General features: G+C 45.3%; 2 protein-coding genes across 2 annotated transcripts in view; one reads left to right on the forward strand and one right to left on the reverse strand.

The window, feature by feature from the left end:
* The window catches only part of LOC143782025 (coiled-coil domain-containing protein 86-like), a 56794-nt gene extending 55373 nt beyond the window's left edge, over positions 1 to 1421 (reverse strand). The window contains exon 1 of the mRNA XM_077269090.1: positions 1303 to 1421. The gene's annotated coding sequence lies outside the window, so the exon portion shown is untranslated. The remainder of the gene's footprint in view (positions 1 to 1302) is intronic.
* A 3737-nt stretch (positions 1422 to 5158) lies between these two features.
* Positions 5159 to 24891, forward strand: part of LOC143783517 (uncharacterized) — a 36242-nt gene continuing 16509 nt past the window's right edge. Inside the window, exon 1 of the transcript XR_013217224.1 lies at positions 5159 to 5321. The gene's annotated coding sequence lies outside the window, so the exon portion shown is untranslated. The remainder of the gene's footprint in view (positions 5322 to 24891) is intronic.

The raw sequence follows: 24891 nt of genomic DNA on the forward strand, positions 1-24891 counted from the left end.
ATAATATATACCTGACAGGAGCCTGTACAGTCTATATCTACAATAATATATACCTGACAGGAGCCCGTACAGTCTATATCTACAATAATATATACCTGACAGGAGCCCGTACAGTCTATATCTACAATAATATATACCTGACAGGAGCCTGTACAGTCTATATCTACAATAATATATACCTGACAGGAGCCCGTACAGTCTATATCTACAATAATATATACCTGACAGGAGCCCGTACAGTCTGTATCTACAATAATATATACCTGACAGGAGTCTGTACAGTCTATATCTACAATAATATATACCTGACAGGAGCCCGTACAGTCTATATCTACAATAATATATACCTGACAGGAGCCTGTACAGTCTATATCTACAATAATATATACCTGACAGGAGCCCGTACAGTCTGTATCTACAATAATATATACCTGACAGGAGCCCGTACAGTCTATATCTACAATAATATATACCTGACAGGAGCCCGTACAGTCTATATCTACAATAATATATACCTGACAGGAGCCTGTACAGTCTATATCTACAATAATATATACCTGACAGGAGCCTGTACAGTCTATATCTACAATAATATATACCTGACAGGAGCCCGTACAGTCTATATCTACAATAATATATACCTGACAGGAGCCCGTACAGTCTATATCTACAATAATATATACCTGACAGGAGCCCGTACAGTCTATATCTACAATAATATATACCTGACAGGAGCCCGTACAGTCTGTATCTACAATTATATATACCTGACAGGAGCCCGTACAGTCTGTATCTACAATAATATATACCTGACAGGAGCCCATACAGTCTGTATCTACAATAATATATACCTGGAAGGAGCCCATACAGTCTAGTCTCTTCACCAGTGAGCTGGCTAGACTGTATGGGCTGCAGTCAGGACCTGGCAGGAGTCCATATATTCTGCTGGCTTTAATAATTTATACCTTGAAGGAGCACATACATTCTAGTGACATGTTTAGGCTGCAGTCAGGGCCAGGCAGCAACCCATAAAGTCTGCTATCTTCAAGAATATATACCAGGAAGGAGCCCATACACTCTAGCATCTTCACAGTGAGCCGGCTAGAGTGTATGGGCTGCAGTCAGGACCTGGAAGGAGCCCATACACTCTAGCATCTTCAGTAATGAGCCGGCTAGAGTGTATGGGCTGCAGTCAGGCACCTGGAAGGAGCCCATACACTCTAGCATCTTCAGTAATGAGCCGGCTAGAGTGTATGGGCTGCAGTCAGGACCTGGAAGGAGCCCATACACTCTAGGCTCAACCCTGACGATCTCCGCCTGCTCTGAGCTCCCAGCTTCCACGTGCAGTGTCCTGGTGGACGCGCTGAGATGACGTCAGCCGGCGCTTCCGGGAGCCTGTTACCATGGAAACCGTCGAGCCCGCGCTGTGTAAACACAGAAGATGGCGCCTTATGTCCTGAGGGCGTCTTGTGTAACGTCTGCTATTACTGTCAGCCCCTCACATGGCTGCTGTGGCAACATGTCCGCTCTGATTACCGTCATTGCAGCTAGACTGTCTCCACAGTCAGTGAGAGCTCGTCACCAGGTCGCTGCCGTCAGAACAGGCAGAGCGCCCCTTCAGTATAGTAGTGTAAATGTATACGACTTTACCAAAGAGGCTGCACTATGCTGTGGGCACCGGTGTCACAGCCAGTTACCATCTTTCTCCCCTGCCAGGAGGAGTTGTCAGAGGGGCGCTGGCAGTGAGGCCATGCAGGAGACCGCAGGACGTAGGCCCTACCACAGTTTCGGGGGATTTATTTCAGTCATTCACAGTCGGAGCCGCCAGAACGTTCTCATCTTTATGTAGCGTCCCTGTATGACATCTGGCGTCTGTTAGGCCGTGTTCACATGTTGCAGAAATCCGGTGGTTTTGTTTTCTGCATATGTCCGCCCCAAATTACACAATATCAATATTCTCTGATTTTTGCATTTTTTTTAATGCTTTTCCCCCTTGTTTGATGCACCATTAAAAATGATTGTTGCCTCATGTTTGTCAGCCCATGGAAAGAAAAAAGCAACCCCCATCCCCCCATGCATATGATTGTATGCATTTATTTTCCTTTGGCCGATGAATATGTGGCTAACAGTAACATTTAATGGTGGTTCACCATCAGCTATCTCACATGCGGCCCTCAGAGGACATTTATCCAGCCCCTGGGCCCGGCCGACATTGGACTTCACTACAGTTCAATGCCGACGGGCCCTGTAATCGTGGGCAGAACGACGAGGCGGCAAGGAAAGATGATGCGCGGCCCTGCATATGCGTATTGGGGACTGTGCTGCCTATTGGGGACCTGTTCTGCCTATTGGGGACTTGTGCTGCCTATTGGGGACCTGAGCTGCCTATTGGGGACTATGCTGCCTATTGAGGACATGTGCTGCCTATTGGGGACTATGCTGCCTATTGGGGACTATGCTGCCTACTGGGGACCTGTGCTGCCTACTGGGGGGACTATGCTGCCTAATGGGGACTGTGCTGCCTATTGGGGACCTGTGCTGCCTACTGGGGACCTGTGCTGCCTATTGGGGACTTATGCTGCCTATTGGAGACTGTGCTGCCTATTGGGGACCTGTGCTGCCTATTGGGGACTTATGCTGCCTATTGGGGACTATGCTACCTATTGGGGACCTGTGCTGCCTTTTGGGGACCTGTGCTGCCTATTGGGGACCTGTGCTGCCTATTGGGGACCTGTCATGCCTATTTGGGACCTGTGCTGCCTATTGGGGGACTTATGCTGCCTATTGAGGACCTGTGCTGCCTATTGGGGACTTATGCTACCTATTGGGGACTATGCTACCTATTGGGGACTCTTCTGCCTATTGGGGAACTGTGCTGCTTATTGGGGACATTTACCTGCCTATTGGGGACCTGTGCTGCCTACTGGGGACCTGTGCTGCCTACTGGGAGGACCTGTGCTGCTGACTGGGGACTATGCTGCCTATTGGGGACCTGTGCTACCTATTGGGGACTGTGCTGCCTTTTGGGGACTGTGCTGCCTATTGGGGACCTGTGATGCCTATTGGGGACCTGTGCTGCCTATTGGGGACTTATGCTGCCTATTGGGGACTATGCTACCTATTGGGGACCTGTGCTGCCTATTGGGGACCTGTGCTGCCTACTGGGGACTATGCTGCCTATTGGGGACCTGTGCCGCCTATTGGGGACCTGTGCTGCCTTTTGGGGACTGTGCTGCCTATTTGGGACCATGCTGCCTATTGGGGACCTGTGATTCCTATTGGGGATTTGTGCTGCCTATTGGGGACTTATGCTGCCTATTGGGGACCTATGCTGCCTATTGGGGACCTGTGCTGCCTATTGGGGACTATGCTACCTATTGGGGACTATGCTACCTATTGGGGACTGTGCTGCCTATTTGGGACCTGTGCTGCCTATTGGGGACCTGTGCTGCCTATTGGGGACTTATGCTGCCTATTGGGGACTGTGCTGCCTATTGGGGACCTGTGCTGCCTATTGGGGACCTGTGCTACCTATTGGGGACCTGTGCTGCCTTTTGGGGACCTGTGCTGCCTTTTGGGGACCTGTGCTGCCTATTGGGGACCTGTGCTGCCTATTGGGGGACTTATGCTGCCTATTGAGGACCTGTGCTGCCTATTGGGGACTTATGCTACCTATTGGGGACTATGCTACCTATTGGGGACTGTTCTGCCTATTGGGGACCTGTGCTGCCTATTGGGGACCTGAGCTGCCTATTGGGGACTATGCTGCCTATTGAGGACCTGTGCTGCCTATTGGGGACTATGCTGCCTATTGGAGATCTGTGCTGCTTATTGGGGACATTTACCTGCCTATTGAGGACTATGCTGCCTACTGGGGACCTGTGCTGCCTTCTGGGGGGACCTGTGCTGCCTACTGGGGGGACCTGTGCTGCTGACTGGGGACATGTGCTACCTATTGGGGACCTGTGCTACCTATTGGGGACTGTGCTGCCTATTGGGGACTGTGCTGCTTATTGGGGACCTGTGATGCCTATTGGGGACCTGTGCTGCCTATTGGGGACTTATGCTGCCTATTGGGGACTATGCTACCTATTGGGGACCTGTGCTGCCTATTGGGGACCTGTGCTGCCTACTGGGGACTATGCTGCCTATTGGGGACCTGTGCTGCCTATTGGGGACCTGTGCTGCCTTTTGGGGACTGTGCTGCCTATTTGGGACCATGCTGCCTATTTGGGACCATGCTGCCTATTGGGGACCTGTGGTTCCTGTTGGGGATTTGTGCTGCCTATTGGGGACTTATGCTGCCTATTGGGGACCTATGCTGCCTATTGGAGACCTGTGCTGCCTATTGGGGACTATGCTACCTTTTGGGGACTATGCTACCTATTGGGGACTGTGCTGCCTATTGGGGACTGTGCTGCCTATTTGGGATCTGTGCTGCCTATTGGGGACCTGAGCTGCCTATTGGGGACCTTAGCTGCCTATTGGGGACCTGAGCTGCCTATTGAGGACTATGCTGCATATTGGGGACCTGTGCTGCTTATTGGGGACATTTACCTGCCTTTTGGGGACTATGCTGCCTACTGGTGACCTGTGCTCCCTATTGGGGACCTGTGGTGCCTACTGGGGACTATGCTGCCTATTGGGGACCTGTGCTGCCTATTGGGCACTGTGCTGCCTATTTGTGACGGTGCTGCCTATTGGGGACCTGTGCTGCCTATTGGGGACTTATGCTGCCTATTGGGGACCTGTGCTGCCTATTGGGGACTTTGCTACCTATTGGGGACTGTGCTACCTATTGGGGACTGTGCTGCCTATTGGGGACCTGTGCTGCCTATTGGGGACCTGTGCTGCCTATTGGGGACCTGAGCTGCCTACTGGGGACCTGTGCTGCTTATTGGGGACCTGAGCTTCCTACTGGGGACTATGCTGCCTATTAGGGACCTTTGCTGCCTATTGGGGACTCTTAGACCACACTAGTCCGAGTCTGAGGTAAAAGCAGAGTTCCACCAGTATGGGCACAGCTGAGGCTGAAAGGATATGGACTGACAAGGCTGCATTGATGGGCACTGATCAGACTGCATTGATGGGCAGTGCAGTCTGTATGTCTCTGTGGGCAATTTTATTGCTGGTATATTGTTTTTGTAGCGCTGTATATATATTGGTATCTTACTAATAGCAATTTGGAATCCCCAGGAAACCTTGATATCAAGAAAGAGAACAATTGCTTCAATGGTTACGACTAGCAGTGACAAATATGGAACCGGACAGTGACCATCTCATTAGCCAAAAGCAGGCCCATAGTTCCAATTGAAATACCAGTAAGTTTGTTTATTTAACTTTACTTGTTCTTCATTTTAAATATTGTATTTGTTCCTGTTTTGTTGTGTTTTTTAATTCAAAATAAGATATGTGCAGTGTGCATAGGAATTTGTTCCTAGTTTTTTTAAAACTATATTCTGGCCCTCCAATGGAGCCTCCTGAAGAAGCGGTGTGAAACGCGCGTCGGGGCAGAGGGACGCCGAGGATCACTCCCATGTGGCTAAAAAACAGGTATGCCTCATACTAAATAGATAGTTGCATTGATTTTTACAATGTGGGGGAAATATCTAATTAAACTAAGAGGATTAGCGTGCAGCTACCTAGATTAAGGTGTGCTCATATGAGCAAATGAATTTTCTTTCCCTCACATGTGATTACATGTAAATATTCATTATTTTTTTATGTGTGCAACATAGCAGGGGCAGCTATAGAAACACAAAGTATTTAGCCAGATTTTCATAGGGAGTGACCTATGGCAGATTTGTCCCTTTTTTGTGGTTCCAGGACCCTTTCTTGTAGTAACAAAAATATGTTGTTTTAAAAAGAATTGTTCTAATAAAAATTGTTTAAAATAGTACCATGGTTGAGGTTAGTGCATTTCTTGATCACACCCTCCTGTGATATATAGAAAAATATAGATACAGTATAGTACAATGCTAAAGATTTCACCTCTTACATTACATGAGCGATATCTATTGTAAATTCTACAATAGGTCAGAAACTGAATAGTAAATCCTTTCATACAGTATTATGGCCACCACATAGTGCTTACATACAGAATAACGAGCTCCATATATTGCTCCAAACAGTACATATTAGACCCCATATATTTCTCTATACAAAATAATGAGCCCCATATAATGCTCTATACAGTATAATGAGCCCCATATAATGCTCTATACTTAATGGGCCCTGTATAATATTCCATACAGTTTATAATGGACCCCATATAATGCTCCATAAAGTATAGGATTGGCCCCATACAGTATAATGAGCCACATATATTGTTCAATACAGTATAATGAGTCCCATATAATGCTCCATACAGTATATGATGGCCCCATATATTGCTCCATACAGAATGGGCCCCATATAATGCTCCATATAGGATAGGCCCCATATGATGCTCAATATATAATGTACCCCATATGATGCTCCAGTATATGATGGGCCCCATATATGATGCTCTAATGTATAATGGGCGCCATATGATACTCCAGTGTATGATGGTTCCCATATATTGCTCCAAACATTAAAAAAATTAAATACCTCTCCTCGCTGGCCGGTCTTCAGTGTCGGGCGTCTTCCGGCTCTTTGCACTGACTGTTCAGGCAGAGGGCGCACAGACGTGATGTCATCGCACCCTTTGATCTGAACGTCACAGTGAGAGGACGCAGAAGACGCCACAGCGGTGGAGTGGGGAGAGATAAATATCACAAGTGCCGGGGACCCACTTGCAGGCATTGGCACAGGCACCAGACCACCATAGCACGCTTGGGTCCCCGACGGCGAGTGGGCTCCCCCACCTGCTCAGGGACCCTGCACTTGCCCGGGTGCGCCGGTTGCTGACACCGGCCCAGGATATGAGGTTGCCGTAATCTTTTTACCTACCAATAAATGTGAAGTTTATATTTACCCTTCATTGCTGGAGAATTCTTATTTCTCTCGCAAGAGAACTTGACATGCTGCGGATTTGAAAAACGAACCATAGTTGAGTTTATGGAGTGTTAAAAAGAAGCACAGTGGGCATGAGATTTCTATAAATTTTAATCCACTTTGCTGGAACTGTAAGAACCTGCATTTTTGACACGGCACAGTGTCAAAAACAAGAAACGCTCATCGTGGGACGGTAGCTTAAGAGGGAAAGCACATAAAAAACACAGAAGACGCAATAATTAGAGAAGTTTGTTATTGTGGCTTGTTATGATTACAGGGACATCAAATATATCTATGTTATTTGCTGATTCATGGTGTTATTTTTTTTTTTAAAGTGCATTAAAATGACAATTATTTTTCATTATTTTTTAGTAATTTTTAATGAAGAATAACAAATCTCTGACCTCTAGAATGTACATATAAATGCATTGGTATACACCAATGTATCGCTATGTACTAGTACGATTTGCCTGTAATTTCACAGCCTACAATGCAATTTCATTAGTATAGAAAATGCTCCCAGACTTGTCAGTGCAGCTTGTGGCTCACAGAGTTTGGTACTGCTTACAATGATTCATGTTGGGTGTTTGAATATCTGGAAGACCAGATCTCAAGAAGAGAATAAGGTATTTAATTGAATGTAAGTATATAGAGAGCAGAGTAACTGTCCACTCCCTCCAAGATGTTAGAGCTGCAGAGCAATGAAGGCGGCAGGAGAGATGACATTGCACACAGTGATTGAAAGTTGGGACACAGCCAAGGCTGGCATTAGGGCGGTACAAACTAAGCATTTGCCTAGTGCCCCCACTCCCCCAGGGGCCATCAGTGGCATGCAGCTAATAGTGGCAGACCACACAGCCACTATGGGGCCTATGTGTCGTGGGCCCAGTGTCAGTGCTGGCCCTAGGCCCCCACCTCCCCAAGTATCGCACATTTGACTGTATCAGCATCCTCGCTGCCTATACAGTTGAAATAATGATGGAGGAGGAAGTGTCAGGTGATGCTTCCTTTACCATCTCTGACGCTAGTCACTTTTTCACGGCCAAGTTCTGAGTCAGAATAGTCAAGGAGTCCAAGGTCAGAAGCCAAGAGGGTACGTCAAATGGAAGAGAAAAAAGCATAGACAGGTAACTTTCTGAGGTCAGAAAACCAGAAGGATAGCGGATCAGAGCAGAAGGGGTTAAACAGATGGATGGTCGGAATGAGGTCCAAGGTCAGGGAATGAAAGATCAACATACAGAACGCAAGGTGCAGAGAGAACAAACCACAGTTAGTGGAATGTACTGTATGTCTGGCAGAGGTCTGGGAGAAACAGCTCAGTTAAGTAGCCTGGTGTTGTGTATCCGCTTTTTGGGCTCCCCTGGTGGTTGCTGGTGGTACTGGTGACTTGTTTGCACTTTGCTTCTTCTGTTCACCTGCTTCCATCAGTGTTTGGGAGTTTCCTATTTAGCCTTGCTCTCCAGTCATTTCCTTGCCGGTCATCATTGTAACCAGAGCCTTCGGTTGCATGTTCCTGCTACTAGTCTGCTGATCAGCTAAGTGGACTTTGTCCTTTTGTTTTGTATCTTTTGTCCAGTTTGCAGTTTTTGTTATTCTCTGTAGCTGGAAGCTCTTGCGGGCTGAAATTGCCACTCCTGTGTCATGAGTTGACACAGGAGTCTTAAAGTAATTTCAGGATGGTTTTTGAAAGGGTTTTCAGTTGACCGTGAAGTCCTCTTTTGTATCCTTCTGCTATCTAGTAAGTGGACCTCTCTTTGCTAAATCTACTTTCATACTGTGTATGTCTTTTCCTCTTAATTCACCGTTATTACATGTGGGGGGCTGCTATCATCTTTTGGGGTATTTCCCTAGAGGTAAGCCAGGTCTGTTTCTTCCTCTACCAGGCGTAGTTAGTCCTCCGGCTGGCGCGTGGCATATAGGAAGCCGTAGGTATGCTCCCTGGCTACTGTTAGTTGTGTGGTAGATTTAGCTCACGGTCAACTCGAGTTTCCATCACCCGAGAGCTCGTTCGTTACTTATATGTTTCTTACGTTCCCTTGCCATTGGGAACCATGACAGTATGACCGGCCTGTGTTAAACTTATTGGCAGAAGAAAGGAGAGAAAAAAGAAGTCTGTAAATTTTTTTTTTTTTTTTTCCCTTTTTCCTCTATGCTTGCTCCATAGTTGGATCTGTTGTATTTCAGCTTTAATTACAGCCTTTGCCTTTCTCTCCTTATAATCCTTGAATGGCTCTGAGCTCACCTGTTTAAAGATGGATCCTCAGAGTTTGGCTGCAGGTTTAAATAATCTTGCTACGAAGGTTCAAAATTTACAAGATTTTGTTATACATGCTCCTATTTCTGAACCTAAAATCCCTACACCAGAGGTGTTTTCCGGAGATAGATCTCGGTTTTTGAATTTCAAATATAATTGTAAATTATTCCTTTCTCTCAGACCTCACTCCTCAGGAGATCCTGTCCAGCAGGTTAAGATTGTAATCTCTTTGCTGCGAGGTGACCCTCAAAATTGGGCATTTTCATTGGCACCAGGGGATCCTGCGTTGCTCAATGTGGATGCGTTTTTCCTGGCTTTAGGGTTGCTTTATGAGGAACCTAATTTGGAGATTCAAGCTGAAAAAGCTTTGATAGCCCTATCTCAAGGGCAAGATGAAGCGGAGATATACTGCCAAAAATTTCGTAGGTGGTCTGTGCTTACTCAGTGGAATGAGTGCGCCTTAGCGGCAAATTTCAGAGAGGGCCTTTCTGATGCCGTTAAAGATGTTATGGTCGGGTTCCCTGCGCCTACAGGTCTGAATGAGTCCATGACGATGGCAATTCAGATTGATCGGCGTTTGCGGGAGCGCAAACCCGTGCACCATTTGGCGGTATCTTCTGAAGAGACGCCAGAGAAAATGCAATGTGACAGAGTTATGTCCAGAAGCGAGCGGCAGAATTATAGGTGTAAAAATGGGTTATGCTTCTATTGTGGTGATTCTGCTCATGTTATATCGGCATGCTCTAAGCGTACTAGGAAGGTTGACAAGTCCATTTCAATTGGCACTTTACAGTCCAAATTTATTTTGTCTGTAACCTTGATTTGTTCATTATCAGTTATTACCGTGGATGCCTATGTGGACTCTGGCGCCGCTCTGAGTCTTATGGACTGGTCCTTTGCCAGACGCTGTGGGTTTGATTTAGAGCCTCTGGAAGTCCCTATACCTCTGAAGGGTATTGATTCTACACCTTTGGCTTTTAATAAACCACAGTTCTGGATGCAAGTGACTATGCGTATGACTCCAGACCATCAGGAGGTGATTCGCTTCCTTGTGTTGTACAATTTACATGATGTTTTGGTGCTTGGATTACCATGGTTACAGTCTCATAACCCAGTCCTTGACTGGAAGGCTATGTCTGTGTTAAGCTGGGGATGTCGGGGGGCTCATGGGGACACTCCTATGGTGTCCATTTCGTCATCTATTCCATCTGAGATTCCGGCATTTTTGTCTGATTATCGTGATATTTTTGAAGAGCCTAAGATTGGTTCACTCCCTCCTCACAGGGATTGTGATTGCGCCATAGATCTGATTCCTGGCAGTAAATTTCCAAAGGGTCGTTTGTTTAACCTATCTGTACCTGAACATGCTGCTATGCGCGAGTATATTAAGGAGTCCCTGGAAAAGGGACATATTCGTCCTTCTTCATCACCTTTAGGAGCCGGTTTTTTCTTTGTCTCTAAAAAGGATGGCTCTCTGAGGCCTTGTATTGATTATCGTCTCCTGAATAAAATTACAGTCAAATATCAGTATCCGTTGCCTTTGCTGACTGATTTGTTTGCTCGCATAAGGGGGGCTAAGTGGTTCTCTAAGATTGATCTTCGTGGGGCGTATAATTTGGTGCGAATTAAGCAGGGGGATGAGTGGAAGACCGCATTTAATACGCCTGAGGGCCATTTTGAGTATTTGGTAATGCCTTTCGGCCTTTCTAATGCACCTTCTGTCTTTCAGTCCTTAATGCATGATATTTTCCGTGAATATTTGGATAAATTTATGATTGTGTACTTGGATGATATTTTGATTTTTTCTGATGACTGGGAGTCTCATGTTCAGCAGGTCAGGAGGGTTTTTCAGGTTTTGCGGGAGAATTCTTTGTGTCTAAAGGGTTCAAAAAATTTCATTTTTGGGGTATACTTTTTCCCCTTCTTCTATTGAGATGGACCCTGTCAAGGTTCGGGCTATTTACGACTGGACGCAGCCTACTTCTCTGAAGAGTCTCCAGAAATTCTTGGGCTTTGCTAATTTTTATCGTCGATTTATAGCTGGTTTTTCTGGCGTTGCTAAACCTCTGACGGATTTGACTAAAAAGGGTGCTGATGTTGCCAATTGGTCCCCTGCTGCCGTGGAGGCCTTTCGGGAGCTTAAGCGCCGCTTTTTGTCTGCCCCTGTGTTGCGCCAGCCTGATGTTTCTCTTCCCTTTCAGGTTGAGGTCGATGCTTCCGAGATCGGAGCGGGGGCGGTTTTGTCGCAGAAAAGTTCCGACTGCTCAGTGATGAGACCTTGTGCGTTCTTTTCGCGAAAATTTTCGGCCGCCGAGCGAAACTATGATGTTGGTAATCGGGAGCTTTTGGCCATGAAGTGGGCATTTGAGGAGTGGCGTCATTGGCTTGAGGGTGCCAGACATCAGGTGGTAGTTTTGACTGATCACAAGAATTTAATTTATTTGGAGTCTGCCAGGCGCCTGAATCCTAGACAGGCACGTTGGTCGTTGTTTTTTTCCCGGTTTAATTTTGTGGTCTCGTACTTACCGGGTTCTAGGAATGTGAAAGCAGATGCTCTTTCTAGGAGTTTTGAGCCTGACTCTCCTGGGAATTCTGAACCTGCTGGTGTCCTTAAGGATGGAGTGGTTTTGTCTGCTGTCTCTCCAGATTTGCGATGTGCTTTGCAAGAATTTCAGGCGGATAGACCTGATCGTTGTCCGTCTGGTAGACTGTTTGTTCCTGACAAGTGGACCACTAGAGTCATCTCGGAAGTTCATTCTTCTACTCTGGCAGGTCATCCGGGAATTTTTGGCACCAGAGATTTGGTGGCTAGATCCTTCTGGTGGCCTTCCCTGTCTCGAGATGTGCGTGTTTTTGTGCAGTCTTGCGATGTGTGTGCTCGGGCCAAGCCTTGTTGTTCTAGGGCTAGTGGGTTGTTGTTGCCCTTGCCTATTCCGAAGAGGCCTTGGACGCACATCTCTATGGACTTTATCTCGGATCTCCCTGTTTCTCAGAAGATGTCTGTCATCTGGGTGGTGTGTGACCGTTTTTCTAAAATGGTTCATTTGGTACCATTGCCTAAGTTGCCTTCCTCATCTGAGTTGGTCCCTCTGTTTTTTCAAAATGTGGTTCGCTTGCATGGTATTCCGGAAAACATCGTTTCTGACAGGGGTACCCAGTTCGTGTCTAGATTTTGGCGGGCAGTCTGTGCCAGGTTGGGCATTGATTTGTCCTTTTCGTCTGCATTCCATCCTCAGACCAATGGCCAGACGGAGCGAACTAATCAAACTTTGGAGACTTATTTGAGGTGTTTTGTGTCTGCGGATCAGGATGATTGGGTTGCCTTTCTGCCGTTGGCGGAGTTTGCTCTTAATAATCGGGCTAGTTCTGCCACTTTGGTTTCTCCTTTCTTTTGCAATTCAGGGTTTCATCCGTGTTTTTCATCTGGTCAGGTTGAATCTTCGGATTGTCCTGGAGTGGATGCTGTGGTGGATCGGTTGCATCGGATTTGGGGACAAGTGGTGGATAATTTGGAATTGTCCCAGGAGAGGACTCAGCAGTTTGCTAACCGTCGTCGTCGTGTTGGTCCCCACCTTCGCGTTGGGGACTTGGTGTGGTTGTCTTCCCGTTTTGTCCCTATGAGGGTTTCTTCTCCCAAATTTAAGCCTCGGTTCATCGGTCCTTATAGGATTTTGAAGATTCTTAACCCTGTTTCCTTTCGTTTGGACCTCCCGGCATCTTTCGCTATCCATAATGTGTTCCATCGGTCGTTGTTGCGGAGATATGAGGTACCGGTGGTTCCTTCTACTGAACCTCCTGCTCCTGTGCTGGTGGAGGGTGAATTGGAGTACGTCGTAGAGAAGATCTTGGACTCCCGTATTTCCAGACGGAGACTTCAATATCTGGTTAAATGGAAAGGCTATGGTCAGGAAGATAATTCTTGGGTAACTGCCTCTGATGTTCATGCCTCGGATTTGGTTCGTGCCTTTCATAGGGCTCATCCAGATCGCCCTGGCGGTTCTTGTGAGGGTTCGGTGCCCCCTCCTTAAGGGGAGGGTACTGTTGTGTATCCGCTTTTTGGGCTCCCCTGGTGGTTGCTGGTGGTACTGGTGACTTGTTTGCACTTTGCTTCTTCTGTTCACCTGCTTCCATCAGTGTTTGGGAGTTTCCTATTTAGCCTTGCTCTCCAGTCATTTCCTTGCCGGTCATCATTGTAACCAGAGCCTTCGGTTGCATGTTCCTGCTACTAGTCTGCTGATCAGCTAAGTGGACTTTGTCCTTTTGTTTTGTATCTTTTGTCCAGTTTGCAGTTTTTGTTATTCTCTGTAGCTGGAAGCTCTTGCGGGCTGAAATTGCCACTCCTGTGTCATGAGTTGACACAGGAGTCTTAAAGTAATTTCAGGATGGTTTTTGAAAGGGTTTTCAGTTGACCGTGAAGTCCTCTTTTGTATCCTTCTGCTATCTAGTAAGTGGACCTCTCTTTGCTAAATCTACTTTCATACTGTGTATGTCTTTTCCTCTTAATTCACCGTTATTACATGTGGGGGGCTGCTATCATCTTTTGGGGTATTTCCCTAGAGGTAAGCCAGGTCTGTTTCTTCCTCTACCAGGCGTAGTTAGTCCTCCGGCTGGCGCGTGGCATATAGGAAGCCGTAGGTATGCTCCCTGGCTACTGTTAGTTGTGTGGTAGATTTAGCTCACGGTCAACTCGAGTTTCCATCACCCGAGAGCTCGTTCGTTACTTATATGTTTCTTACGTTCCCTTGCCATTGGGAACCATGACAGCCTGGCAATCACCTGGGATAATGAACACTTAAGAGACAGCGCCACCCAGTCTCAGATTGGATGGCCGAGCTGTTAATCAACGTACCGACAGCTCAGCACACCCCTGCACCAGACTGGTTGACTGAGCTGTCAATCAAAGCATCAATAGCTTCAGCACGCCCCTGTACCAAATTGAATGGCTGAGCTGTCAGTAACTGTATTCCAGACACTGAGGGGTGGAACCCTGACATCATTCCCCCTTAGCGTCTGACGTTAACACAGCGGGCGCAATGATATTACTTCATCGGGTCAGGCAGTGGAGCTACTGAGGGAGACACGCTGCAGAGACTGGAGCAGTGAGGAAACAGGGAGAGTTGAGTATTGAATTTTTTTTTTAAATCAGAGAGTACGTGGTGGCCATAATACTGGAGGACTATGGGGTGGGCATTATACTATATAGGGGCTGCATTATACTATATCAAGGACTGTGTATTATACTGTTTGCATTTGTCACAGGGTTACCGCAACAGAGAGGAGCCAGAATACCACAGCGTCTGATTGCTCCTACTCCTGCGCTGTGAGAAGAAGCACTTCTTCATTTTAATGGTGTTTATTTCTTTGGGCATAAAGGTTGGTAATTAGCCATGTTGAAAACTCTGAGCTCTCAGTTGAGCTCAGTTAGCCACTCGCATCCCCTTTATAATCTGGGTCCTGATGCAGATCCATGTCAGAGCTAGCATTTGCTGCATTTCTTAGCAGGAAAGTTGTTTATATCAGAAGGAGTTTTGGAGGCATATCTTAGACTGTTGCGTTGTTTGTAAGTGTGATAATTCCCTTTCCTCCTCTACTTTGTTCTTTTCCCCTTCCTCCACTTTCCAGTACACTCCTCTATTATATGTGGGTGAATATTTTGTATGTCTGGTGTTTTCAGTTAACTTTTGTTTGTCCAGCCTTGTTTGTCGAGTTGGTGTACTACAGTGCACAGTAGTGCCCCTCTTCCCTGGGTGGGGGAAAAGAACAAACAGAGGGCTAACTCAGGAGATAAGGCAAGGGTGGCAACCCCGGCATCTTCACCTTCAGAAGTATCCCGCAGAATAGAGCGAGCTATGGCGCGCCCTAGTGTTAGGGACAGAGAAGGAGTCCCTGGTCCCGGGTCTCCTGATAGCTGTGTCATGGCATTAGCTCTGACCGTAACATTTTTTGCTGATCCATTATGGATCCTATCACCGCTCTGATGGCAACTGCAGCAGCTCAGCCTGGAGGTGGCAGATTTATGCATGCTTGTTTTGCAGCACCCTAATACATCTGGTGTGGGAATCATGTCACCCAGTCAAACTATAGTTGAGTCCAACATCGCTTTGCCTGACAGTTCTCTGGGGGCCGTGAAAAGTTTGTTGCAATCAGAGAGGCCTGTTAGGCCATGTGCACACGTTCAGGATTGTTAGCGTTTTTTTCGCGTTTTTTCGCTATAAAAACGTGATAAAAACGCGAAAAAAAACGCTTACATAAGCCTCCTATTATTTACAGGGTATTCCGCATTTTTTGTGCAAATGTTGCGATTTTTTCCGCGAAAAAATCGCATAGCGGAAAAAAAAGCAACATGTTCATTAAAAATGCGGAATTGCAGGGATTCCGCACACCTAGGGGTCCATTGATCTGCTTACTTCCCGCACGGGGCTGTGCACACCATGCGGGAAGTAAGCAGATTATATGCGGTTGGTACCCAGGGTGGAGGAGAGGAGACTCTCCTCCACGCACTGGGCACCATATAAGTGGTCAAAAAATAAGAAATAAAATAATAAACAGTCCTATACTCACCCTCGATGTATTCCCGCCTCCTCGCACGCTGCCGTTCGGTTCCTGTAGCTGGTGTGCGCTGAAGGACCTCGCCGAATGACGTCACTGTCCTGTGATTGGTCGTGAGCGGTCATGTGACCGCTCACGTGACCGTGACGTCACGGGAGGTCCTGTGCGCACAGACCAGCTAGAAGAGGAGCCGGACGGCCGCTGAGGAGATGTCTGGGTGAGTATAAGCATTTTTTTTATTTTTTTTATTATTTTTAAACATTCTATCTTTTACTATAGATGCTGCATAAGCTGCATCTATAGTAAAAAGTTGGTCACACTTGTCAAACGCTATGTTTGACAAGTGTGACCAACCTGTCAGTCAGTTTTCCAAGCGATGCTACAGATCGCTTGGAAAACTTTAGCATTCTGCAAGCTAATTACGCTTGCAGAATGCTAAAAAAACGCGAAAAAAACGGAAAAAAAACGCAAAAAAAAAATGCGGATTTCTTGCAGAAAATTTCCGGTTTTCTTCAGGAATTTTCTGCAAGAAATCCGCAACGTGTGCACATACCCTAAAGGTTACATCCTGTTTCCTCAGGTACATCTAGGTAATCTCATCTCAGGTAATCTCGCTCCTCCTGGGGGATTCCAAGCATGGGCATTTTCTCTCACGTCTGACTATCAGCCGCTTCAGACGGAGGAATTTTTTTCGGGCGCTGGGCCTTATATACTACACCCCACCCGCATCTCCTTGGCTGAGTCCACACTGCGCCAACTTCAGTAAGGGGACCGGTTGGCGGAGGAGTATTGCTCTTAGTTTTGGAGGTGGGCCATGGACACTAAGTGAAATGATCTGGAACTCCGTTGCCTGTTCTGTGAGGGGCTTACAGTAAGGGTGAAGGATGCTTCAGCCCTGTATGAGACTCCAGACTCTCTTGAGGCGGCCATGTCTCTGGCGACCTGGGTTGATCGCCGTCTTCGTCAGAGACATAAGGAGACACCCCAAGGTGCGGGAGGTCCAGGGCTAAGGGAGATTGGGACTGAGTCATCTGAGGACCACATGCAGGTGGGTGCGGCATCTCACTCTGTAGAACCATCTGTTTTTTGGTGAAAAGGATGAGTGTGTTTTTACTTTGGTAAAAAGGGCCATTTGCGGGGAGGTTAGCAACCCGGGTGTACTCGTCACCTCCGTAGGTAGGACACAATTTTTTCTACCAGCAGAAATTCACCTGGGTGAAATTAAGATAGAGGTGTTTGCATTTCTAGACAGTGGGGCGGGGTTCAACTTGATCGATGCTAGGTTTGTCCAGGTCCGTGGCCTCAATCCACATACTGTATAATGTCAAGACCCATACCCATAATCGACATCGACTTTGCCCCCTTGAGAACGGGTATTTTACTCAAGTCGTCCGAGGTTCACGTCTTCAGGTAGGGGCCATGCACTCTGAGGTGATTGACCATTATATGCTAAAGGGTCTGCCCTCACCTGTGGTTCTTGGACTTGGCTCGCTCTGCACAATCCTGTAGTACATTGTCAGACTCAGGAAGTAGTAATGGAGTGAGTATTGCCAAGGACATTGCTTGGGTACTTGGCTTGCTAGGGTCAATACCCAGTTTGTACCAAAATACCTGTCTGATTTTGGGGATGTATTCTCGGAGCAGGGGTGCCAAGAACTCTCTCCCCATCGTCCTTATGACTGCGCCGTTAATCTTGTACCTGGTGCCAAGCTGCCTAAGAGCAAACTGTATAAAATCTCTGATCAGAAAGGCAGGCCATGAAGGACTATATTGCAGAAAGTTTGGCAAAGGGTCATATCAGACCATCCTCATCCCCTGTTGCCACAGGGTTCTTTTGTTTAAAGGGAACCTGTCACCCCGTTTTTTCCATATGAGATAAAAATACCGTTAAATAGGGCCTGAGCTGTGCATTACAATAGTGTATTTTGTGGACCCTGATTCCCCACCTATGCTGCCGAAATACGTTACCAAAGTCGCCGTTTTCGCCTGTCAATCAGGCTGGTCTGGTCAAATGGGCGTGGTGACATCGCTGTTCCTTCCCCCAGATCTTGCTTATTTTTCTGTTGGTGGCGTAGTGGTTTGCGCATGCCCATGGCCCGAATCCACTTCATAGGTGTGGAAAAAGAGCGCGATCTGCGATATTCCCCTGGTGATCGGTGGGGGCGGCCATCTTCCTGTGGCCGCGCGTGCGCAGATGGAGCGCTCTGCTGCCCGGGGCTTCAGGAAAATGGCCGCGGGATGCCGCGCGTGCGCAGATGGAGATCGCGGCGGCCATTTTCCTGAAGCCGAGATGCGAACTCTGCTTCAGGAAAATGGCCGCCGCGATCTCCATCTGTATGGAGGACTATGGGGTGCATTATTCTATATGGAGGACTATGAGTTGCATTATGCTATGTGGAGGAATGTGGAGACATTTGCATTGGCCCATTTTCCTTTTTGTAATTTTCGAAATGTGAAAGATGAATATATAAATAAATATATAGTTACATAGGTACATAGGGTGATAAAGAACAAGGTCCATCAAATTCAACCTTTATAGTTTTTTGCCTAAAATACAAAGGAAATATGTCATCTTTAAGTTTAAGCCTTTTAGAGATAATTTCATCTTCAATTTGCTTAACTGTTCACAATAACAGTAATTTTGGGGGCCAGCACGGCGGCTCCGTTGTTAGCACTGCAGCCTTGCAGCGCTGGGGTCCTGGGTCCAATTCTGCAAGGAGTTTGTATGTCTCCCAGTGTTTGCGTGGGTTTGCTTCTGGTACTCCGATTTCTTCCCACATTCCAAAGACATACTGATGGGAATTTAGATTGTGAGCACAAATGGGGACAGAAATGATAATGTGCTGCAGAATATGGTAGCGCTATATAAGCAATGCATAATAAAAAAATAGTAATCTACATAATCTTTTTATTTTTATATAGCACTAACATATTCCACAGCTGTTTACAGTTTCCACACATTGTCATCGCTGTGCCCAATGGGGCTCACAATCTAAATTCCCTATCAGTATGTCTTTGGAGTGTGGGAGGAAACTGGAGTACCCGTAGGAAACCCACGCAAACACGGGGAGAGCATACACTGCAAGGTTGAGGTGCTATCCACTGAGCCACCGTGCTGCCCGTACTGTGTACTGTGTAGTGGCCGTGTCTGACCATTCACGAATATGGTCTGATCATACTATAGCTGCTGGGCAGGGGAGGACGGAAAAGAATATGCAGACATTACAACAGGGGATCACAGCTGGTTATTTATTTGAGGTACAATATGTCAAAACAGGCAGGGAAATATTGTACCCCACAGAAAGAATCAGCTGCGCTCCCCTGCTGCAATGCCTGTATACTCTTTTGTTTCATTATTCCATGCACTCATTGCCCCCGGTGGCGCAGCATTGATGGGAATCATATGTTATGAACACATTACTCTTTAACGCCTTTGCTACAAAAATTGTAAGATTAAGTCACATGGTCACGGTGGGTTTATAGAGCAGCTTAAGATCTGAGCCGGCATCATCACAGATCCCGGCTGTGTAACACAACCAACATCTATCTGCCTGTAACAGCAGCAGCTAGAGCAACAGCTCCCCTACTGCAAAATATTATAATATACAGCTCACCTACTGTAGAATATTATAATATACAGCTCATCTACTGCAGAATATTATGATATACAGCTCATCTACTGCAGAATATTATAATATACAGCTCACCTCCTGCAGAATATTATAATATACAGCTCACCTACTGCAGAATATTATAATATACAGCTCATCCACTGCAGAATATTATAATATACAGCTCACCTACTGCAGAATATTATAATATACAGCTCACCTACTGCAGAATATTATAATATACAGCTCATCTACTGCAGAATATTATGATATACAGCTCATCTACTGCAAAATATTATAATATACAGCTCACCTCCTGCAGAATATTATAATATACAGCTCACCTACTGCAGAATATTATAATATACAGCTCATCCACTGCAGAATATTATAATATACAGCTCACCTACTGCAGAATATTATAATATACAGCTCACCTACTGCAGAATATTATAATATACAGCTCATCCACTGCAGAATATTATAATATACAGCTCACCTACTGCAGAATATTATAATATACAGCTAACCTGCTGCAGAATATAATATACAGCTCACCTACTGTAGAATATTATAATATACAGCTCATCTACTGCAGAATATTATGATATACAGCTCATCTACTGCAGAATATTATAATATACAGCTCACCTCCTGCAGAATATTATAATATACAGCTCACCTACGGGTCATTCCACATCAAGTGGACCAGTTTTAAAAATCGTCCCCACTCGACCTTCTCCGATTTTGCTGAAAATTTATAAGGATGTACATGTATATTTGAAAAGAGGTTCTGTAAATTTTTAGGGCCAGATCTCAAATGCATTGGCCACTGTTGACCTTTCACTGGAGGTTCCACCAAGCCTGCAGCTTTAGCTAAGAGGATTTTCCAAACTTTGGCACATAGCCATTAGAGTTCTATACTGGCTATGATGCTGAAATTTGGCATACTAGCTCATCTTTAGCTGCTAAACACGATAAAATTATTACCGGCTATGACAAAACAATATTTGGGCCGCAATTTTGTGTCAAAGTAACGCGTCGCATAAAATTTATGCCAAACTTTGCCCATATATAACTCAAGACCAAAAACCAATAGTAACTGGTGCTTTGCCCTGTACACCAAACATCTACATGACTTTGCATTGCTGCAATATCACGGTCAAAGCATATGTATTTGTGGAAATATTCACACCCACATATGATGAAAAACTTAAAAAAAACGAATTTTACCTATTTTTAGGTCAAATTTCTCAAAAAGGGTACCCCTAAAATATATTAATTCTGATATCATTAGAAAGAGCACATTTTTCTCTACAAGGATCATTGTTTGTTTTTTTTGGAGTCTCTCAGTTTAAGAAATGAAAAATGCCACTGAACATGGTGTTATTTATTAATATGCAATGAATGGTAACTGCACTATTCAAACCCTTGCGTTGGTCCATGGTGGTTATACCACAACCAATTCCCTAAGAATTGGTATTATAATCCTATTAAGAATTGTAATAATGCTGTATTTCGAGAATTGCAGCCCCATCGCCTAGGAGCCATGGCCGATAGCCGTGCAAGGCAAGCCTCTGGCGGTCTCTTTATTGCAGGTTCCGAAGCCTGAGGGTGGGTGTCTTTGCCTAGGATCCCAAGCCTATAATATCTTTTGTTGGTTCCCAAGCCATAATGTTCAGTCTAAGTGGTCTGGAATTGTTGCTGAATTTGCAACATAATCGGTTCAGAGAAGCTGTATTGTCGGCCCATTGATGTTGCAGCTGGTGCTGGAATTATTGCAATGATTGACTGCTCGGGAATCCAGCATGTATAATTTCTCACAGGCCAGTGAAAGAAGCTAGCTGGTCCATGAGGATGCATAAAATTTATTAATGCATCATGCTCGTAGACAGAAATTTCAGAAATATTTCCAATCCACCAGTTCCTATCGTAAATGCAGGCAATGTATTGCCCTGGCTGGAGGTTTGCAATTGGCACAAAAGGCATTTCTGATCTGACAGATCTATCTACATAGGCAATGAAAGATGATGGGTCATTTGACACCCTTGAAATGCGAATCTTTTTGTCATCAATTGGCACAAACTGGTGATTTTCTCTTGTCCCAGCAATTGCATGACCATCTTTGAACCTTTCCTCTTGAACTACCCGTATTTCGTAAATTTTTTCTTTTGGAACAAAAAAAAACTTGATTCCATGCAGTTGCTCATTGCAAAAGTTGAATAAATCCACCGGGGTCAGTATTTGGTTTTCAGTTGGGTGTTGAAGACTGGCACGAGCTGCCAACCTCTTTGCTGTCCCTCCAATCCCATCACAGGGTGACTTTCCATGACTGGCAGTGTTGAGCGATACCGTCTGATACTTGAAAGTATCGGTATCGGAAAGTATCGGCTGATACCGGCAAAGTATCGGATCTAATCCGATACCGATACCCGATACCAATACAAGTCAATGGGACACCAAGTATCGGACGGTATCCTGTATGGTTCCCAGGGTCTGAAGGAGAGGAAACTCTCCTTCAGGCCCTGGGATCCATATCAATGTGTAAAAGAAAGAATTAAAATAAAAAATAGGGATATACTCACCCTCTGACGCGCCCTGGACTTTACCGCCGTAACCGGGAGCCGTTGTACCTAAGAATGCGCGCTTGAAGGGCCTTAGATGACGTCAGCAGCTTCTGATTGGTCGCGTAGCTGTCACGCGACCGCTACGGACCAATCAGAGCGCCGTGACGTCATCTAAGGCCCTTCAAGCGCGCATTCTTAGGTACAACGGCTCCCGGTTACGGCGGTAAAGTCCAGGGGCCGCCGGAGAGGTGAGTATATCCCTATTTTTTATTTTAATTCTTTCTTTTACACATTGATATTAATCCCGATACCGATTCCCGATACCACAAAAGTATCGGATCTCGGTATCGGAATTCCGATACCGCAAGTATCGGCCGATACCCGATACTTGCGGTATCGGAATGCTCAACACTAATGACTGGTACCAAAAAAATTCCATTCAGCGCTGATATTGAAATCAGCATTGTGGTGGCACAAGTTGAGAACATTTTTTAAATTTTTGTACTGGGCTGCAGATCCATCGCTGAAGTAGTGGATATGACGAATCCCATAGATGAGTCTTGAGATACTCCACAATTACTGTTAAGAAAGTGTAGACTGCAACTGTGTCATGTTGTGAGCAATCACTGATTATGCACAAGCTGATGTTCTGCGCAGCTTCACCATTTTACTCCTTGAAGTAAGTTACAAATGGGTGTACTGTAGCTTGACTATTTTCCCAGTGGAAACCTTGAATGGCATCTTGAACAATAAATGAGTAATTTTCAGCAAAGTCCATAAGGATCACAAGCTCTCCAGGTCTCAGATTTTCCTTCAACGATTTCAGATAGCAACTTTGATGCTTGGCGATGTAGTGATGGCTACAAAGTTTAGAAATTTTCAAAACCAATTCTTCAATGAAATCTTCTATAGTCAGTTGTTTGGTATCAAGCGTGTCTCGATCAGTGTGAATCCATTGTTTGAACTCAATAATATCTTCAGGGTCACTGTTGACAAACACATTGACTAGAAATTCTTTTAAAACTTCAGGACCCGGGTATTTATCACAACGGCCAAGCATACAGTCCTTGGATTCAATTCCACAGACCATTTTGCATATGAGCTCTTTGTAGTCATCACTGATTGGGCATGCTGCAAGCATTAGTTTGACATTTTGGTGAATGGTACACACAAACGGAATGTGTTCCAGCAGATCCAACGGTTACGCACCACTTTGGCCGAAGCTCACACAACTTGGAAAATCCAATTTCAGGGCCATTCCGATCCCGATAGGCAACAAACATTTCCCTCATATTGCTCAGTAATAGTCGCTTTTGCATCTGCTTTTTTTCTCCTGCTATTCGCACTGATACATAGTCTTTTGTACCAGGGCACATTCGACTGAATTCATCATCCTCAAAAAATGCCTGCACCTTTTTCTTCACTTCCTCAGAAACTTTCTTGCCACACTTAATTCTAGGTAAGGCTAAGATCCTATGTTCACATTTAAGCTTTCGAGCTTGTTTGACCATTCGTTCAGAGACACCGAATTCGTCTGATATAGCCTTAATGGACCAACTTTTAGGTGCCAATGCCAAAATTTGGACCTTTTTAGACAGCAATGGGCCGACAATACAGCTTCTCTGAACCGATTATGTTGCAAATTCAGCAACAATTCCAGACCACTTAGACTGAACATTATAGCTTGGGAACCAACAAAAGATACCCAATATTAGGCTTGGGATCCTAGGCAAAGACACCCACCCTCAGGCTTCGGAACCTGCGATAAAGAGACCGCCCGAGGCTCGCCTTGCACGGCTATCGGCCATGGCTCCTAGGCGATGGGGCTGCCAATTCTCGAAAGACAGCATTATTACAATTCTTAATAGGATTATAATACCAATTCTTAGGGAATTGGTTGTGGTATAACCACCATGGACCAACGCAAGGGTTTGAATAGTGCAGTTACCATTCATTGCATATTAATAAATAACACCATGTTCAGTAGCATTTTTCATTTCTTAAACTGAGAGACTCCAAAAAAACAAACAATGATCCTTGTAGAGAAAAATGTGCTCTTTCTAATGATATCAGAATTAATATATTTTAGGGGTACCCTTTTTGAGAAATTTGACCTAAAAATAGGTAAAATTCGTTTTTTTTAAGTTTTTCATCATATGTGGGTGTGAATATTTCCACAAATACATATGCTTTGACCGTGATATTGCAGCAATGCAAAGTCATGTAGATGTTTGGTGTACAGGGCAAAGCACCAGTTACTATTGGTTTTTGGTCTTGAGTTATATATGGGCAAAGTTTGGCATAAATTTTATGCAACGCGTTTTTCAAGCTACTTTGACACAAAATTGCGGCCCAAATATTGTTTTGTCATAGCCGGTAATAATTTTATCGTGTTTAGCAGCAAAAGTTGGGCTAGTATGCCAAATTTCAGCATCATAGCCAGTATAGAACTCTAATGGCTATGTGCCAAAGTTTGCAAAATCCTCTTAGCTGAAGCCGCAGGCTTGGTGGAACCTCCAGTGAAAGGTCAACAGTGGCCAATGTATTTGAGATCTGGCCCTAAAAATTTACAGAACCTCTTTTCAAACATACATGTACATCCTTATAAATTTTCAGCAAAATCGGAGAAGGTCGAGTGGGGACCACTGGTCCACTTGACACGGAATGACCCCTACTGCAGAATATTATAATATACAGCTCATCTGCTGCAGAATATTATAATATACAGCTCACCTGCTGCAGAATATTATAATATACAGCTCACCTGCTGCAGAATATTATAATATACAGCTCACCTGCTGCAGAATAGTATTAGGGGCATTTTTTTAGGCTGAAATTGCCTCTCTCGGCTTATACTCTAGTCATACCCAGGGGTCGGCAGGGGAGGAGGAGCAGCAGCTGTGTAATCATACTCACCTGCTCCTGGCGCAGT

Source organism: Ranitomeya variabilis, chromosome 6 (assembly GCF_051348905.1).
Source record: "Ranitomeya variabilis isolate aRanVar5 chromosome 6, aRanVar5.hap1, whole genome shotgun sequence".
Taxonomy (NCBI): Eukaryota; Metazoa; Chordata; class Amphibia; order Anura; family Dendrobatidae; genus Ranitomeya; species Ranitomeya variabilis.